The sequence below is a fragment of the Phyllobates terribilis genome, unplaced genomic scaffold, assembly GCF_046119375.1.
Source record: "Phyllobates terribilis strain yellow unplaced genomic scaffold, ASM4611937v1 Scaffold_11__3_contigs__length_659146591, whole genome shotgun sequence".
In the NCBI taxonomy this organism is placed as follows: Eukaryota; Metazoa; Chordata; class Amphibia; order Anura; family Dendrobatidae; genus Phyllobates; species Phyllobates terribilis.
This window is the reverse complement of record NW_027362771.1, coordinates 277,054,394-277,075,053: the sequence shown is the minus strand read 5'-3', so window position 1 is coordinate 277,075,053 and position 20,660 is coordinate 277,054,394.

The following is a 20,660-nucleotide window of genomic DNA, read 5'->3' as shown; positions in this document are numbered from 1 at the left end:
TCTGCATCTAGCTCTGAAAAAATATTTGGGCTTGGGCTTGTAGCAGTGTGTGAGACTTGTTCTATTAGTCCATCTATACTAACCTCCACCAGGTTGAAAATTCAAAATAATTTTTATCTGCATCTAGCTCTGAAAAAATATTTGGGCTTGGGCTTGTAGCAGTGTGTGGGACTTGTTCTATTAGTCCATCTATACTAACCTCCACCAGGTTGCAAATTCAAAATAATTTTTATCTGCATCTATCTCTGAAAAAGTATTTGGCTTGGGCTAGTAGCAGTGTTTGGGACTTTTTCTATTAGTCCATCTATACTAACCTCCACCAGGTTGCAAATTCAAAATAATTTTTATCTGCATATAGATCTGAAAAAATATTTGGGCTTGGGCTTGTAGCAGTGTGTGGGACTTGTTCTATTAGTCCATATATTCTAACCTCCACCAGGTTGAAAATTCAAAATAATTTTTGTCTGCATCTAGCTATGGAAAAATATTTGGGCTTGGGCTTGTAGCAGTGTGTGGGACTTGTTCTATTAGTCCATCTAAACTAACCTCCACCAGGTTGCAAATTCAAAATAATTTTTATCTGCATCTATCTCTGAAAAAATATTTGGCTTGGGCTTGTAGCAGTGTTTGAGACTTGTTCTATTAGTCCATCTATACTAACCTCCACCAGGTTGCAAATTCAAAATAATTTTTATCTGCATCTAGCTCTGAAAAAATATTTGGGCTTGGGCTTGAAGCAGTGTGTGGGACATGTTCTATTAGTCCATCTATACTAACCTCCACGAGATTGCTTATTCAAAATAATTTTTATCTGCATTTAGCTCTGAAAAAATATTTGGCTTGGGCTTGTAGTAGTGTGTGGGACTTGTTTTAATAGTCCATCTATACTAACCTCTACCAGGTTGCAAATTCAAAATAATTTTTATCTGCATCTAGCTCTGAAAAAATATTTGGGCTTGGGCTTGTAGCAGTGTGTGGGACTTGTTCCATTAGTCCATCTATACTAACCTCCACCAGGTTGCAAATTCAAAATAATTTTTATCTGCATCTAGCTCTGAAAAAATATTTGGCTTCGGAATGTATCAGTGTGTGGGACTTGTTCTATTAGTCCATCTATACTTGTCACGCTGTCTCTGTATACTGGAGGTAGGGGGCCTAAGCTGACCCTAAGCTGGGGCCCTGACTAATCCCTCAACCTGGAGGTACTGTTAAAGGTACAGAGGTCCAGGCCGCCAGCGTAACCCCTACCTCCTGAGGATTCCTGCACCTAAGTAATCTAGTCCTGAGAAGGACCCCGATCACAACAAAAGGGGACAAGTAATAATATGCCCACACACAGTACTTAGACGAACGAGACAGTACAAGGGAAAAACCAAAACCACCTTGCATACAAAAACTACACAACTACAACAGAGGGAACACCAACGGGAAAGGAGATAAATGATAAAGCGAGGAAGGGAAAAAACACTCCAAATACACTTATCTCTGAAACTCCAAATACCACGATCCGCTCTGTTAGTCTGCATGAAATGCTTTCACCGACACTTCCCTAACAGACCAGCAGGCATTTGAAGGAGTCTCACTACAGCAGCATTGATTGCAGCTGGGCGAGGCTGGACCTCGTCTAGCACAGAGAGAGAGAGAATTAACTCCCTCACTGCCGAAAAACACAAAGCACCAAAAAGTCAGCTGCGAGAAGTCAGGCTGTGTAATCGTGACGATCTTCGTGGCGACACACCCGTGACAGTACCCCCCCTTCTACGAGGGGCCTCCGGACCCTCAGGGCCAGGTTTATCCGGGTGAGTCGTGTGGAAGGCCCGAACTAATCGGTCTGCGTTAATATCCGACGCAGGAACCCACATCCTCTCCTCAGGACCATACCCTTTCCAATGAACCAGGTACTGAAGGGACCGGCGATTAAAGCGTGAATCGATGACCCTCGATACCTGGAACTCCAAGTTACCCTTGACCACCACTGGAGGGGGAGGTAAAGGTGACGGTACCACCGGCGCCACATACCTCTTAAGCAACGATCTGTGGAACACGTTGTGAATTTTAAACGTAAGGGGGAGGTCAAGACGGAATGCCACCGGATTAATAATAGAACTGATTCTGTACGGCCCGATGAACCTGGGACCCAGTTTCCAGGAGGGAACCTTAAGTTTTATATTCCTGGTAGACAACCATACCCGATCGTTCACACTAAGGTCCGGACCAGACACTCTCCTCCTATCAGCCATACGTTTGTATCGGTTCCCCATAGTATTCAGGTTCTTCAGCACCCCTCTCCATACTGAAACGAGTGATGAGGAAAATCGTTCCTCCTCAGGAACCCCCGAAAAGCCCCCCCTACTGAAAGTACAAAACTGGGGGTGAAAACCATATGCCCCAAAAAACGGGGACTTACCAGTGGACTCGCTCCGCCTATTATTAAGAGCAAACTCTGCCAGAGGTAAGAAAGAAGCCCAGTCCTCCTGGTTCTCTGACACAAAACACCGGAGATTTGTCTCCAAGCTCTGGTTCATACGTTCCGTCTGACCATTGGTCTGAGGATGAAAAGCCGATGAGAACGACAAATGCATCCCCCGCCGTGCACAAAACGCCTTCCAGAACTTGGACACAAACTGAGACCCCCGATCAGACACCACCTCGGAGGGTACCCCGTGAAGCCTCACAATCTCCCCAATGAACACCTGCGCAAGAGTTTTAGCATTAGGGAGAGCCGGAAGAGCGATAAAATGTGCCATCTTGCTGAACCTGTCCACTACAACGAGTATGACCGTTTTACCCGAAGACGGACGGAGGTCCGTAATAAAGTCCATAGACAGATGAGTCCAAGGACGCTCCGGGATCTTCAAAGGTAAGAGGGCCCCAGACGGACGGGTATGTGAGGTCTTAGAGCGCGCACAAACCCCACAGGACGCGACAAAAGTTACCACCTCCTTATGTAAGTTAGGCCACCAAAACCGACGCGAGAGGAGATCCACAGTTGCTCTACTCCCTGGGTGTCCTGCAAAAACTGAGTTATGGTGTGCCTCGATCACCTTTTGTCGCAACTGATCTGGAACAAACAGTCTCCCCGGAGGTCCAACAGGGGCGTCCCCCTGAGCCTCCAATACCTCCTCCTCCAGCTCAGAGCATACTGCCGAAACCACCACCCCCTCCTGAAGGATAGGAATCGGGTCGTCCGTATTCCCGGCCCCAGGGAAACTACGAGATAAGGCATCCGCCTTTACATTTTTTGACCCAGGACGATATGTAACGACAAAATTAAACCTGGTAAAAAACAATGACCACCTAGCTTGTCTGGGATTCAGACGTTTCGCGGACTCCAGATATAGCAGGTTCTTGTGATCGGTGATGACGGTGACCGGATGGACTGCCCCCTCCAAAAAATGGCGCCACTCCTCAAAAGCTAACTTAATGGCCAAGAGTTCCCTATTGCCGACATCGTAATTCCTCTCAGCGGACGACAATTTTTTAGAGAAAAAGGCGCACGGATGCCACTTACCAGGGGACGAACCTTGTGACAATACTGCTCCCACCCCTACCTCGGAAGCGTCTACCTCTACAATGAATGGCTGTGACGCATCAGGTTGAATGAGTATGGGTGCCGAGGCAAAACATTTTTTCAAGGAGGAGAATGCTTGACAAGCCTTGTCAGACCACCTAGAAAAATCCGTCCCCTTTTTAGTCATGTCTGTGAGAGGCTTAACCATGGACGAGAAATTACGAATGAACTTCCGGTAATAATTAGCAAACCCCAGGAAACGTTGTAGTGCCTTAAGATTCTCTGGCCGATCCCACTCAAGAACTGCCCGCACTTTCCCAGGGTCCATACGAAAACTGGACGCTGAAACCAGGAAGCCTAAAAACTGGAGTTCCTGTACGGCGAACACACACTTTTCCCATTTGGCATACAGTTTATTATCCCGCAAGATCTGTAACACCTGCCTAACGTGCTCCTGATGAGACACCAGATCCGGCGAGTAAATTAAGATATCATCCAGATATATGACAACAAACTGTCCCACCAGGCGGCGAAAAATGTCATTAACAAAGTGTTGGAACACCGCCGGGGCATTAGTCAGACCGAATGGCATGACAAGGTTCTCATAATGCCCCTCCGGAGTGTTAAACGCCGTCTTCCACTCATCCCCCTCCTTCATCCTAATCAGATTGTACGCCCCCCTGAGATCCAACTTAGAGAACCATTTGGCGCCCACGATCTGATTAAAGAGATCGGGAATAAGTGGGAGCGGATACGGATCTCGGACCGTAATCCGATTAAGTTCACGGAAATCCAGGCAAGGGCGTAGGCCTCCATCTTTCTTCTTAACAAAGAAGAACCCCACAGCCACCGGTGAAGATGAAGGTCTAATATGCCCCTTAGCCAGACTTTCTGAAATATAATCCTTCATGGCCTGCCTCTCAGGACCAGAAAGGTTATACAACCTAGCTTTAGGTAACTTGGCCTCAGGGAGCAGTTTTACAGAACAGTCATACTCGCGATGAGGAGGTAGTTCCTGACACCCTTTCTCGAGAATACATCCTCAAAGTCCGCCAGAAATGGAGGTAAGACCCAAGGAGTAACCGCACCGATGACCGTGTTCATGCAGTTTTTATTACAGAATTTACTCCATTGGCTTATCTCTCTGGTTTGCCAATTAATAACCGGGTTATGCTTAGTTAACCAAGGAAGGCCCAACACTATAGGAGTGGGAAGACCCTCCAACACGTAGCAAGACAACAGTTCTTTATGTATCGCCCCCACTTGAAGTTTTACGTCATGCACAGCTTGCAAAAAACTTCCCTGACCGAGAGGCCTGGCATCGATCGAGAATATGGGGATGGGTTTAGCCAACTCACTTAATCGCATACCTTGAACCCGGGCAAACCGAGCATCAACCAGATTAGCCCCGGCCCCACTATCCAGAAGAACAGATATCCTCTCAGTTCTCGTACCCACCACCACCTCCGCCGGTACGAGAAACTGAGACGAACCTAGGGACGAAATACCTACTCCCAGATTGCCGTCCACCACACAACCTGGGATCAACAGTTTTCCGACGACTCTTCACTCTGCAAGGGACGGGATGGACACCCCCCAATAAAATGTCCCTTTCTCCCGCAGAAGAAACACCTTCCTGTCTTATGGCGCACCACCGGTCCCCTCCCCCGAAATGATGTCCCTCCTAATTGCATAGGCTCCTCTGGACTGACCAGGGGAACCACCATATGAGGGGACCTTGTAGGAGGTGGAGTCATCACAGGGGGTAGAGTTATCCCGCACCTCTCCCGAAGCCGTCTGTCAACGCGAATAGCAAGGGCCATAGCGGCTTCCAGTGACGCGGGAGAATCATACTGTGCCAACACATCCTGTAATTTGTCGGATAAACCTTGACAAAACTGGCTCCTAAGAGCCGGGTCATTCCACTGGGTGTCCGTGGCCCACCTACGGAACGCCGAACAGAATTCCTCCGCCGGACGATCTCCCTGCTGGATCCTACGTAACTTAGACTCAGCAAGGGAGATCCGATCTGGGTCATCATATACGAGTCCCAGAGCAGCGAAAAACCTATCCACTGACTGGAGAGCCGGGGAGCCCGGGGGAAGAGAGAACGCCCAAGATTGTGGTTCCCCTTGCAGGAGCGAGATGACAATTCCCACCCTTTGTTCTTCACTCCCCGATGACCGAGGCCGCAGCCGAAAGTACAACTTGCATGCCTCCCGGAAAACAAAAAACTTGTCCCGCCCCCCAGTGAACCTGTCAGGGAGAGCTACTTTAGGTTCTGGTCCGGCTTGCTCCTGAGGATACAAAACCTTGGACCTAACGTCCGACAGCTCCATGGACAAACTCTGCAAATGCCGAGCTAGACCGGCTACTGGATCCATGGTAGCTGGAGAAAAACTAAGTGGTCGGTGAAAATGTCACGCTGTCTCTGTATACTGGAGGTAGGGGGCCTAAGCTGACCCTAAGCTGGGGCCCTGACTAATCCCTCAACCTGGAGGTACTGTTAAAGGTACAGAGGTCCAGGCCGCCAGCGTAACCCTTACCTCCTGAGGATCCCTGCACCTAAGTAATCTAGTCCTGAGAAGGACCCCGATCACAACAAAAGGGGACAAGTAATAACATGCCCACACACAGTACTTAGACGAACGAGACAGTACAAGGGAAAAACCAAAACCACCTTGCATACAAAAACTACACAACTACAACAGAGGGAACACCAACGGGAAAGGAGATAAATGATAAAGCGAGGAAGGGAAAAAACACTCCAAATACACTTATCTCTGAAACTCCAAATACCACGATCCGCTCTGTTAGTCTGCATGAAATGCTTTCACCGACACTTCCCTAACAGACCAGCAGGCATTTGAAGGAGTCTCACTACAGCAGGATTGATTGCAGTTGGGCGAGGCTGGACCTCGTCTAGCACAGAGAGAGAGAGAATTAACTCCCTCACTGCCGAAAAACACAAAGCACCAAAAAGTCAGCTGCGAGAAGTCAGGCTGTGTAATCGTGACGATCTTCGTGGCGACACACCCGTGACAATACTAACCTCCACCAGGTTGCAAACTCAAAATATTTTTTATCTGCATCTAGCTCTGAAAAAATATTTGGGCTTGGGCTTGTAGCAGTGTGTGAGACTTGTTCTATTAGTCCATCTATACTAACCTCCACCAGGTTGAAAATTCAAAATAATTTTTATCTGCATCTAGCTCTGAAAAAATATTTGGGCTTGGGCTTGTTGCAGTGTGTGGGACTTGTTCTATTAGTCCATCTATACTAACCTCCACCAGGTTGCAAATTCAAAATAATTTTTATCTGCATCTATCTCTGAAAAAGTATTTGGCTTGGGCTAGTAGCAGTGTTTGGGACTTTTTCTATTAGTCCATCTATACTAACCTCCACCAGGTTGCAAATTCAAAATAATTTTTATCTGCATATAGATCTGAAAAAATATTTGGGCTTGGGCTTGTAGCAGTGTGTGGGACTTGTTCTATTAGTCCATATATTCTAACCTCCACCAGGTTGAAAATTCAAAATAATTTTTGTCTGCATCTAGCTATGAAAAAATATTTGGGCTTGGGCTTGTAGCAGTGTGTGGGACTTGTTCTATTAGTCCATCTAAACTAACCTCCACCAGGTTGCAAATTCAAAATAATTTTTATCTGCATCTATCTCTGAAAAAATATTTGGCTTGGGCTTGTAGCAGTGTTTGGGACTTGTTCTATTAGTCCATCTATACTAACCTCCACCAGGTAGCAAATTCAAAATAATTTTTATCGGCATCTAGCTCTGAAAAAATATTTGGGCTTGGGCTTGTAGCAGTGTTTGGGACTTGTTCTATTAGTCCATCTATACTAACCTCCACCAGGTTGCAAATTCAAAATAATTTTTATCTGCATCTATCTCTGAAAAAGTATTTGGCTTGGGCTAGTAGCAGTGTTTGGGACTTGTTCTATTAGTCCATCTATACTAACCTCCACCAGGTTGCAAATTCAAAATATTTTTTTATCTGCATCTAGCTCTGAAAAAATATTTGGGATAGGGCTTGTAGCAGTGTGTGTGACTTGTTCTATTAGTCCATCTATACTAACCTCCACCAGGTTGCAAATTCAAAATAATTTTTATCTGCATCTAGCTAAGAAAAAATATTTGGGCTTGGGCTTGTAGCAGTGTGCGGGACATGTTCTATTAGTCCATCTATACTAACCTCCACGAGGTTGCAAATTCAAAATCATTTTTATCTGCATTTAGCTCTGAAAAACTATTTGGCTTGGGCTTGTATCAGTGTGTGAGACTTGTTCTATTAGTCCATCTATACTAACCTCTACCAGGTTGCAAATTCAAAATAATTTTTTTCTGCATCTAGCTCTGAAAAAATATTTGGGCTTGGGCTTGTAGCAGTGTGTGGGACTTGTTCCATTAGTCCATCTATACGAACCTCCACCAGGTTGCAAATTCAAAATAATTTTTATCTGCATCTAGCTCTGAAAAAATATTTGGCTTCGGAATGTATCAGTGTGTGGGACTTGTTCTATTAGTCCATCTATACTAAGCTCCACCAGTTTGCAAATTCAAAATAATTTTTATCTGCATCTAGCTCTGAAAAAATATTTGGGCTTGGGCTTGTAGCAGTGTGGGGGACTTGCTCCATTAGTCCATCTATACTAACCTCCACCAGGTTGCAAATTCAAAATAATTTTTATCTGCATCTAGCTCTGAAAAAATATTTTGGCTTGGGCTTGTAGCAGTGTGTGGGACTTGTTCTATTAGTCCTTCTATCCTAACCTCCACCAGGTTTCAAATTCAAAATAATTTTTATCTGCATCTAGCTCTGAAAAAATATTTGGGCATGGGCTTGTAGCAGTGTGTGGGACTTGTTCTATTAGTCCATCTATGCTAACCTCCACCAGGTTGCAAATTCAAAATAATTATTATCTGCATCTAGCTCTGAAAAAATATTTGGGCTTGGGCTTGTAGCAGTGTGTGGGACTTATTCTATTAGTCCATCTATAATAACCTCCACCAGGTTGCAAATTCAAAATAATTTTTATGTGCATCTAGCTCTGAAAAAATATTTCGGATAGGCCTTGTAGCAGTGTGTGGGACTTGTTCTATTAGTCCATCTATACGAACCTCCACCAGGTTGCAAATTCAAAATAATTTTTATCTGCATCTAGCTAAGAAAAAATATTTGGGCTTGGGCTTGTAGCAGTGTGTGGGACATGTTCTATTAGTCCATCTGTATTAACCTCCACGAGGTTGCAAATTCAAAATAATTTTTATCTGCATTTAGCTCTGAAAAAATATTTGGCTTGGGCTTGTAGCAGTGTGTGGGACTTGTTCTTTTAGTCCATCTATACTAACCTCTACCAGGTTGCAAATTCAAAATAATTTTTATCTGCATCTAGCTCTGAAAAAATATTTGGGCTTGGGCTTGTAGCAGTGTGTGGGACTTGTTCCATTAGTCCATCTATACTAACCTCCACCAGGTTGCAAATTGAAAATAATTTTTATCTGCATCTAGCTCTGAAAAAATATTTGGCTTCAGAATGTATCACTGTGTGGGACTTGTTCTATTAGTCCATCTATACTAACCTCCACCAGGATGCAAACTCAAAATATTTTTTATCTGCATCTAGCTCTGAAAAAATATTTGGCTTGGGCTTGTAGCAGTGTTTGGGACTTGTTCTATTAGTCCATCTATACTAACCTCCACCAGGTTGCAAATTCAAAATAATTTTTATCTGCATCTAGCTAAGAAAAAATATTTGTGCTTGGGCTTGTCGCAGTGTGTGGGACTTGTTCTATTAGTCCATCTATACTAACCTCTACCAGGTTGCAAATTCAAAATAATTTTTATCTGCATCTAGCTCTGAAAAAATATTTGGGATAGGGCTTGTAGCAGTGTGTGGGACTTGTTCTATTTGTCCATCCATACTAACCTCCACCAGGTTGCAAATTCAAAATAATTTTTATCTGCATCTAGCTAAGAAAAAATATTTGTGCTTGGGCTTGTCGCAGTGTGTGGGACTTGTTCTATTAGTCCATCTATACTAACCTCTACCAGGTTGAAAATTCAATATAATTTTTATCTGCATTTAGCTATGAAAAAATATTTGGCTTTGGCTTTTAGCAGTGTGTGGGACTGGTTCTATTAGTCCATCTATACTAACCTCCACCAGGTTGAAAATTCAAAATAATTTCTATCTGCATCTAGCTCTGAAAAAATATTTGGGCTTGGGCTTGTAGCAGTGTGTGGAACTTGTTCTATTAGTCCATCTATACTAACCTCCACCAGGTTGCAAATTCAAAATAATTTTTATCTGCATCTTGCTCTGAAAATATATTGGGGCTTGGGCTTGTAGCAGTGTGTGGGACTTGTTGTATTAGTCCATCTATACTAACCTCCACCAGGTTGCAAATTCAAAATAATTATTATCTGCATCTAGCTCAGAAAAAATATTTGGCTTGGGCTTGTAGCAGTGTGTGTGACTTGTTCTATTAGTCCATCTAAACTAACCTCCACCAGGTTGCAAATTCAAAATAATTTTTATCTGCATCTATCTCTGAAAAAATATTTGGCTTGGGCTTGTAGCAGTGTTTGGGACTTGTTCTATTAGTCCATCTATACTAACCTCCACCAGGTAGCAAATTCAAAATAATTTTTATCTGCATCTAGCTCTGAAAAAATATTTGGGCTTGGGCTTGTAGCAGTGTTTGGGACTTGTTCTATTAGTCCATCTATACTTACCACCACCAGGTTGCAAATTCAAAATAATTTTTATCTGCATCTATCTCTGAAAAAGTATTTGGCTTGGGCTAGTAGCAGTGTTTGGGACTTGTTCTATTAGTCCATCTATACTAACCTCCACCAGGTTGCAAATTCAAAATATTTTTTTATCTGCATCTAGCTCTGAAAAAATATTTGGGATAGGGCTTGTAGCAGTGTGTGTGACTTGTTCTATTAGTCCATCTGTGATGAACCTGTAGCCGCCATCTTGGTAATGATAAATCATATCCAGGGATGGCCACACTTCAGCAGCCCCCACCCTTGGGACCTTCTGTTAAAACGTCAACTAGATAGTTTCCCCCCATCCAGGCTCCTGTAAGATATGAAGCCTACTTAACACTTGAATGCTAGGAGCTTCAAAGACTTCGAGAGGAAACACAGCCAGCAGGGGGGGGGTGCTTCGTCTATCTGTACCTGACCATTTGTCCCATAGGACTAGTTTCTTTGTCTGTCACAAGCATGGAGGCATAAGATATAGAAACATGAATAGTACACGCATGTTGCGTGGGATGGGCCAATAAAAAAATATCATGGCGTCCCGGAGCCATTGCGCACACAAGCCTCCGCGGTAGACGTTTGTACGTGCTCTGGAAGCCAAGATATAGCGCGGAGCCATTCCTGAGGACCGTATGGTATCATAATTGATATCAAAAGGTCGGTTACGGCGGCCCGAATCCATGGGAACCCCTGGGGGTATCATGAGACCATCCCAGAAGAAGTTATTGGGTTCCATAGAATTTGGGCTTCTGATCGAAGTTAGACCTGAGGGTGGAGACTGAGCCAGCTGACCTCACCAGCAGTGGGCGGGACGGGGCAGGTAAGATAGCAGGACAGACAAGAGACAAGTCAGTTGTTGACCCAAGAGTGGTGTGCTGAACATCTGAGCACCAGCTGAGGCCACCAAGGGGAGGAGCAGTTTGACCATGCGGTGGTAGGCCTCAGCCTGTAACAAAGAACCGTGCCTGCGACCGCAGAATCCTCTCCCTGCGTCACAAGAAAATCAAGAAACCGGTAACTGATATGCTGTGGTGATTCTGTGTGTTGTATTCCATTGTTGTATAGTTTAGCCTGACCTTATACCTGTGTATATTTAGTTGTATATCGTGTATCTAGTGTATTATTATAATCAATTACCTCAAGTAATTGTGGGCCTGCCTTTTATTCTGCATAACGAACGCACGTCCGTGTGAGCTCGGCTCAAGCCAAAACGCTACCCAGGGTTGGTTCCTGACCCGATATAGGCCCATTCACGGACTGGGCGTATATCTAAAATAGGGACTGGTGGCAGCATACCAACTGGGGATTGGGGAAGGCTGGTAGTGACGGTCGGAGGTTCAGATATATATATTCCTGGCGCGGCCAAGGAAGATATATATACCGCCCTCACTACAGAGGGCCCCGATACCCAGTAGGTTACAGGACAGTCTCCCTAGCGAACGCTTATCCTAGGTGCAGTTCCTTGACTGACCTGAGGCTAAGAGGGCGCTAGCGAGTTGTGCTGTGTAGTGACGTTACGGTTTAGTGACGTTGAAGGGATAACACACTACCGTGTTCCCTGCGCTGGTTGCAGCTTCCTGGCACTACTTTCTCTAGGTGCAGTACCTTGACTGACCTGAGAGGTAAGGGGGCGCCAGAGAGCTGCACCCACCGGCCGGCTTTCATCACATTGGTGGCAGAGCGGTGGGATTGCAGAATAATAGTGTTGTGGGACCCCTACTCCCAGGCACTAAAGACTGCCAGTGGTAACTTCCACTGCTGGAGTCTTAAGGTCAGCCCAACGTTAGACGGTCAGGCTAAAAGTATAACAAGGTGTGTGCAAACTCAGGGTTGCAGCGGTGTCGGTTACCAAGATGGCAGACGGCACCAGGAGCAAGACCCTGCAGGAGGCTAATGCTACGGTCCGTGTGGCAGGAGGGGAGGACATTGTTACTCATGGCGAGGAGGAGTCCAGCCCGGGCACCTCAGGGAGCCAGTCCCCAGTATACGGTCCCGCAGTGGGCTGCCCACCACCTACCCAGCCCAGCCTGTCCAGATCACAAGCCCTTTTACAAGCGGCTATGGCAAGTCTCCAGTCTCATGGCGATGCCGTCTACAAAACCCTCCTGGCAGCATCAGAGAAGGCAGCGGAGGAGGAGCGCGAAGCTGCAGAGCGCCGGGAGGCTGCGGAGCGTGAAGCTGCAGAGCGCCGGGAGGCTGCGGAGCGTGCAGAGCGAGCTGCGGAGCGCCAGCACCAACTGGACCTGGCCCAGCGGGGGCTTCCGCTAGAGCAACCAACCCATCAGGAGACCAAGTCGTCCAAAGTCCGAGCTGAGGACTTCCCTCTACTGGAGAAGGATGGGGACCTGGACTCCTTTCTGGTGGCATTTGAACGGACCTGTCTTCAGCACCATCTGGCCCGGGATCAGTGGGCCAGATACCTGACCCCCCGTTTGAGGGGTAAGTCCCTGGATGCCTTGGGGGACTTACCTGCCGGGGAGGTACAGAACTACGACTGCATCAAGCGGGCCCTGATCCGGCAGTACAACCTCACTCCCGAGTCGTACCGCCAGAAGTTCCGGAGCCTGCTGCGTGGCCCCAAGGACACCTGGACCGATCATATGCGGGCGCTGTTGAGAGCCGCAGAGCACTGGACCTCGGGTCTAGCGCTTACTACCCGCCAGGAGGTCCAGGAACTGTTCGTCACGGAGCAGTTCTTGTGGAACTGCCCAGAGGACCTCCGACAGTTCCTCCGTGACCGAAAACCAACAGGGGCTTCTGCTACAGCCGCCCTGGCAGACGAGTATGCCAATAACAGGGCGCCTGAGCTGAAGAAGTCTGCCAGCAGCACCTGGAGAGGGGGTAAGCCCAGTCATGCCCCTGTTTCCCCGGCCCCTAGAACACAAGGGGTGTATCCCCCTGTTGCCCTCTCCAGGCAAGGACCAGACGTAAGACGTTGTCATCTATGCAACAAACCAGGACACTTTAGGGCTGAGTGTCCCCAGCGCCAAAAGACCCCATCCCAGTCCCAGAGAGCGCCCAATGTTTTGTGTGTGGGAGGGGGTGGTGGTAGGTCCCTGGACAACATCCAACCCGTCACCATAGGCCGTTCTGCGGTCATGGGACTGCGGGACACGGGCGCTGAACGAACACTGGTACGGCCTGAGGTGGTGTCCCCCCAGGACTTGGTACCAGGAAAGACTCTTTCCGTCTCCGGGGTTGGAGGCGTGGAGCCGGCACTTCCCGTTGCCATGGTGTATTTGGACTGGGGTGCCGGGAGGGGGATGCGGGAGGTGGGAGTAACGCCAAATATTCCCGCAAATGTTTTATTAGGGACCGACTTGGGGCGTCTAGTATCGCAGTATGTACCCTCTGAACCCCCAAGTTCGGCCCCCCAAGAGTGTATTGATTTGTCTGCTGCTAATGCCAACCATGTTGTATGTAGTGTGTGTCCTGCTGAGGAGGAGGGAGTGAAACCTGAGGGTAACACCTGCACAGACACAACACAAACAGGGTTAGTGAAAGCAGGTGGGGAGTGTGGGGATGCCCGCAGAGGTGCTCAGCCGGCGTGCCGTGACCTCTTGTCCTCCGGTGAGGGAGGGGGCGGGCAGGATTCTGTAGAGGGAAGCTCAGGGATGGAGAGGGGGGCAGCTACCGGCAGTGTAGGGCTCCCAGGGGTATCCAGGCTGCTGAGTATAGGCCCACTGCAGGGGGAGGAACAGGCCATGGGAGGTGGGGGTGTCCCAAGAGAGGAGCCGCCAGGTAAGACCCCAGGGCAGGAGTTCCCCACATCCGAGATGTCCAAAGGCCTAGGAAGCCTGCCTGATCGGGCGGCTTGGTCAGAAACAGAGGGGAAGCAGGCACTACCCACGGTCACAGCGGTCATAGCCGCTGTCACCAGGAGTGGGAGCGCCGGAGCCCAAGGAGCCTTGCAGAGGTCCGACGGCTTCCCCACTTCTGACCAAGTGTCTGCCGGGTCAGACAGCGGCCAGGTGACATGCCCGGAGGGGCTGACGGAGGATGTGGCAGTTTCGTCGATTCTGGCCACATCAAGTCAGGAATTTCAGGCTGCGTTGGAAGCAGACGACAGCCTGAAAGCTCTCAAGGAACAGGCGGCACAGCCTCCCATGGAGTCAGACTGCGAGCGTGTGGTCTGGGACCAGGGACGGCTGTACCGGGTAACGGTCCAGCAGGGTTCACCGGAGGCGTGGCCCAGGGACCGACAGTTAGTGGTACCCTATCCGTTCAGGGCGGAATTGTTGCGGATCGCACACGAGATTCCGATGGCCGGACACCTAGGGATCGCTAAAACCAAGGCCAGGATAGCTCAGCATTTCTACTGGCCTGGGATGGGAGCCGCGGTGGGTGCCTACTGCCGTTCGTGTGACACCTGTCAGAGGGTGGGGAAGGCGGGGCCGCGCCCCAAAGCCCCACTGGTAACTCTGCCAATCATCGAAGAGCCTTTCTCGAGGGTCGCTGTGGATCTTATTGGACCTCTGTCCACTCCCAGCCACTCCGGGAAATGCTTCATACTCACGGTAGTGGACTATGCCACCCGGTACCCGGAAGCGGTAGCTTTGTCGTCCATTCGGGCCGACAAGGTGGCTACCGCCTTACTGGAGATCTTCTCCAGAGTGGGTTTCCCCCAAGAAATGCTCACCGACCGAGGGACCCAGTTCATGTCGCGGCTGATGGAGTCCCTCTGTAAGCAAATGCAGGTGCAACATCTGGTGGCCAGCCCGTATCACCCACAGACTAATGGCCTGTGTGAGCGGTTCAATGGCACCTTAAAGCAGATGCTTAAGATGTTGGTCGACTCCCACGGGAGAGACTGGGAGCGTTACCTCCCACACCTCCTATTTGCTTACCGGGAGGTTCCGCAGGCCTCAACGGGGTTCTCCCCCTTTGAGCTCCTGTACGGGCGACGGGTACGGGGCCCCCTGGCTCTGGTGAAGGAAGCATGGGAAGGGGATTTGGCCACCCCCGAGGTGTCGGTCATCGAGTATGTCGTGCGCCACCGGGACAGGATGATGGCCTTGGCAAAGCTGGTGCAGGACAATATGGCCCAGGCCCAGGCCGACCAGAAGCGGTGGTACGACCAGAATGCTTGTGAGAGGACCTACCAGGTGGGTCAAAAGGTGTGGGTACTGGTCCCCGTACCACAGAACAAGCTTCAGGCAGCCTGGGAAGGTCCCTACTTCGTGCACCAGAAACTCAATGCCGTCACCTATCTGGTCACCCTGGATCACGCCCGTGGAAGGAGGAAGGCCTTCCACGTGAACATGATGAAGGCTCATCATGAGCGGGAAGCGACTGCCCACCCAGTGTGCAACCTTCCCGAGGAAGGAGAGGTAGAAACCCTCCTGGATCTGCTCACCCAAGCCAAGGCGGGTGGGTCCATCGAGGATGTGGGGGTTGGCCACCAGCTCACGGAGGACCAACGGTCCCAGCTGGGGACCACCCTGCACCCCTTCCGGGGGCTGTTCAGCAGCCTGCCCGGAAGGACTGAGATGGCTGTCCACGACGTGGACACTGGCGATCACCCGCCGATCCGGCGTTCAGCATATCGGGTCTCTTTCGAGGTGCAGGGAAACATGCGCCAAGAGATAGACGAGATGCTGAAGCTGGGGGTGATCCAGGCATCCAGCAGCGCGTGGGCCTCGCCTGTAGTCCTCGTACCAAAGAAGGACCGAACTACACGGTTCTGCGTGGACTACCGGGGGCTCAACGCTGTAACGGTCACCGATGCGTTCCCCATACCACGCATCGATGACCTGCTCGATCGGATGGCCGGGGCTAAGTACCTGACCATCATGGATCTGAGCCGGGGGTACTGGCAGATTCCTCTGACCCCCGCGGCAAGGGAACGCTCTGCCTTTATCACCCCTTTTGGACTGTACGAGTCCACAGTGATGCCATTCGGCATGAAGAATGCCCCTGCCACTTTTCAGCGGATGGTCAATACGCTGCTTGAGGGACTTGAAGGGTACGCGGCTGCGTACTTGGACGATATTGCAGTCTTCAGTCCCACTTGGGAGGATCACCTAGAGCACCTGCGGCAGGTGCTCGGTCGGATCCACCGGGCAGGCTTGACCATCAAGCCGGAAAAGTGCCAGCTGGGCATGAGTGAGGTCCTCTACCTGGGTCACCGGGTAGGCGGGGGGGTTCTGAAGCCAGAACCGGGGAAAGTGGATGCCATCGCATCCTGGCCCACTCCTAGGACCAAAAAGCAGGTGATGTCCTTCTTGGGGACCGCCGGGTACTATAGGAGGTTCGTCCCACACTATAGCACCCTGGCCAAGCCCCTGACGGACCTCACCAAGAAGAAGCTGCCCGTCGCAGTCGACTGGACAGTCGCCTGCGAGACAGCTTTCGGGGCACTCAAGGCCGCCCTAAGTAGCTCCCCTGTACTGCAAGCTGCCGACTTCGACCGGCCGTTTGTGGTACAGACCGACGCCAGTGACTTTGGCCTCGGTGCTGTGCTAAGTCAGGTCAACACGACAGGCCAGGAACATCCTGTCTTGTACCTGAGCAGGAAGCTACTGCCCCGGGAGGTGGCTTACTCCACGGTGGAAAAAGAATGCCTGGCAATTGTATGGGCCCTGCAGCGTCTGCAGCCCTACTTGTACGGGAGCCATTTCACCGTGGAGACGGACCACAACCCCCTCAGCTGGTTACACACGGTCTCTGGGTCGAATGGCAGGTTGCTACGCTGGAGCCTCGCTCTCCAGCAGTACCACTTCTCCATTCGCCACAGAAGAGGCCGTGACCACGGTAACGCTGACGGGTTATCCCGGCAAGGGGAGGGTGCAGAAGGACGCACGGGGGAACACAGGAATGTGCTACCCCCTCGCGCCCTCGTATAGGGGGAGGTGTGATGAACCTGTAGCCGCCATCTTGGTAATGATAAATCATATCCAGGGATGGCCACACTTCAGCAGCCCCCACCCTTGGGACCTTCTGTTAAAACGTCAACTAGATAGTTTCCCCCCATCCAGGCTCCTGTAAGATATGAAGCCTACTTAACACTTGAATGCTAGGAGCTTCAAAGACTTCGAGAGGAAACACAGCCAGCAGGGGGGGGGTGCTTCGTCTATCTGTACCTGACCATTTGTCCCATAGGACTAGTTTCTTTGTCTGTCACAAGCATGGAGGCATAAGATATAGAAACATGAATAGTACACGCATGTTGCGTGGGATGGGCCAATAAAAAAATATCATGGCGTCCCGGAGCCATTGCGCACACAAGCCTCCGCGGTAGACGTTTGTACGTGCTCTGGAAGCCAAGATATAGCGCGGAGCCATTCCTGAGGACCGTATGGTATCATAATTGATATCAAAAGGTCGGTTACGGCGGCCCGAATCCATGGGAACCCCTGGGGGTATCATGAGACCATCCCAGAAGAAGTTATTGGGTTCCATAGAATTTGGGCTTCTGATCGAAGTTAGACCTGAGGGTGGAGACTGAGCCAGCTGACCTCACCAGCAGTGGGCGGGACGGGGCAGGTAAGATAGCAGGACAGACAAGAGACAAGTCAGTTGTTGACCCAAGAGTGGTGTGCTGAACATCTGAGCACCAGCTGAGGCCACCAAGGGGAGGAGCAGTTTGACCATGCGGTGGTAGGCCTCAGCCTGTAACAAAGAACCGTGCCTGCGACCGCAGAATCCTCTCCCTGCGTCACAAGAAAATCAAGAAACCGGTAACTGATATGCTGTGGTGATTCTGTGTGTTGTATTCCATTGTTGTATAGTTTAGCCTGACCTTATACCTGTGTATATTTAGTTGTATATCGTGTATCTAGTGTATTATTATAATCAATTACCTCAAGTAATTGTGGGCCTGCCTTTTATTCTGCATAACGAACGCACGTCCGTGTGAGCTCGGCTCAAGCCAAAACGCTACCCAGGGTTGGTTCCTGACCCGATATAGGCCCATTCACGGACTGGGCGTATATCTAAAATAGGGACTGGTGGCAGCATACCAACTGGGGATTGGGGAAGGCTGGTAGTGACGGTCGGAGGTTCAGATATATATATTCCTGGCGCGGCCAAGGAAGATATATATACCGCCCTCACTACAGAGGGCCCCGATACCCAGTAGGTTACAGGACAGTCTCCCTAGCGAACGCTTATCCTAGGTGCAGTTCCTTGACTGACCTGAGGCTAAGAGGGCGCTAGCGAGTTGTGCTGTGTAGTGACGTTACGGTTTAGTGACGTTGAAGGGATAACACACTACCGTGTTCCCTGCGCTGGTTGCAGCTTCCTGGCACTACTTTCTCTAGGTGCAGTACCTTGACTGACCTGAGAGGTAAGGGGGCGCCAGAGAGCTGCACCCACCGGCCGGCTTTCATCACATTAAAATATTTGGGCTTGGGCTTGTAGCAGTGTTTGGGACTTGTTCTATTAGTCCATCTATACTTACCACCACCAGGTTGCAAATTCAAAATAATTTTTATCTGCATCTATCTCTGAAAAAGTATTTGGCTTGGGCTAGTAGCAGTGTTTGGGACTTGTTCTATTAGTCCATCTATACTAACCTCCACCAGGTTGCAAATTCAAAATATTTTTTTATCTGCATCTAGCTCTGAAAAAATATTTGGGATAGGGCTTGTAGCAGTGTGTGTGACTTGTTCTATTAGTCCATCTATACTAACCTCCACCAGGTTGCAAATTCAAAATAATTTTTATCTGCATCTAGCTAAGAAAAAATATTTGGGCTTGGGCTTGTAGCAGTGTGCGGGACATGTTCTATTAGTCCATCTATACTAACCTCCACGAGGTTGCAAATTCAAAATCATTTTTATCTGCATTTAGCTCTGAAAAACTATTTGGCTTGGGCTTGTGGCAGTGTGTGAGACTTGTTCTATTAGTCCATGTATACTAACCTCTACCAGGTTGCAAATTCAAAATAATTTTTTTCTGCATCTAGCTCTGAAAAAATATTTGGGCTTGGGCTTGTAGCAGTGTGTGGGACTTGTTCCATTAGTCCATCTATACGAACCTCCACCAGGTTGCAAATTCAAAATAATTTTTATCTGCATCTAGCTCTGAAAAAATATTTGGCTTCGGAATGTATCAGTGTGTGGGACTTGTTCTATTAGTCCATCTATACTAAGCTCCACCAGTTTGCAAATTCAAAATAATTTTTATCTGCATCTAGCTCTGAAAAAATATTTGGGCTTGGGCTTGTAGCAGTGTGGGGGACTTGCTCCATTAGTCCATCTATACTAACCTCCACCAGGTTGCAAATTCAAAATAATTTTTATCTGCATCTAGCTCTGAAAAAATATTTTGGCTTGGGCTTGTAGCGGTGTGTGGGACTTGTTCTATTAGTCCTTCTATCCTAACCTCCACCAGGTTTCAAATTCAAAATAATTTTTATCTGCATCTAGCTCTGAAAAAATATTTGGGCATGGGCTTGTAGCAGTGTGTGGGACTTGTTCTATTAGTCCATCTATGCTAACCTCCACCAGGTTGCAAATTCAAAATAATTATTATCTGCATCTAGCTCTGAAAAAATATTTGGGCTTGGGCTTGTAGCAGTGTGTGGGACTTATTCTATTAGTCCATCTATAATAACCTCCACCAGGTTGCAAATTCAAAATAATTTTTATCTGCATCTATCTCTGAAAAAATATTTCGGATAGGCCTTGTAGCAGTGTGAGGGACTTGTTCTATTAGTCCATCTATACGAACCTCCACCAGGTTGCAAATTCAAAATAATTTTTATCTGCATCTAGCTAAGAAAAAATATTTGGGCTTGGGCTTGTAGCAGTGTGTGGGACATGTTCTATTAGTCCATCTGTACTAACCTCCATGAGGTTGCAAATTCAAAATAATTTTTATCTGCATTTAGCTCTGAAAAAATATTTGGCTTGGGCTTGTAGCAGTGTGTGGGACTTGTTCTTTTAGTCCATCTATACTAACCTCTACCAGGTTGCAAATTCAAAATAATTTTTATCTGCATCTAGCTCTGAAAAAATATTTGGGCTTGGGCTTGTAGCAGTGTGTGGGACTTGTTCCATTAGTCCATCTATACTAACCTCCACCAGGTTGCAAATTCAAAATAATTTTTATCTGCATCTAGCTCTGAAAAAATATTTGGCTTCAGAATGTATCACTGTGTGGGACTTGTTCGATTAGTCCATCTATACTAACCTCCACCAGGATGCAAACTCAAAATATTTTTTATCTGCATCTAGCTCTGAAAAAATATTTGGCTTGGGCTTGTAGCAGTGTTTGGGACTTGTTCTATTAGTCCATCTATACTAACCTCCACCAGGTTGCAAATTCAAAATAATTTTTATCTGCATCTAGCTCTGAAAAAATATTTGGGCTTGGGCTTGTAGCAGTGTGTGGGACTTGTTCTATTAGTCCATC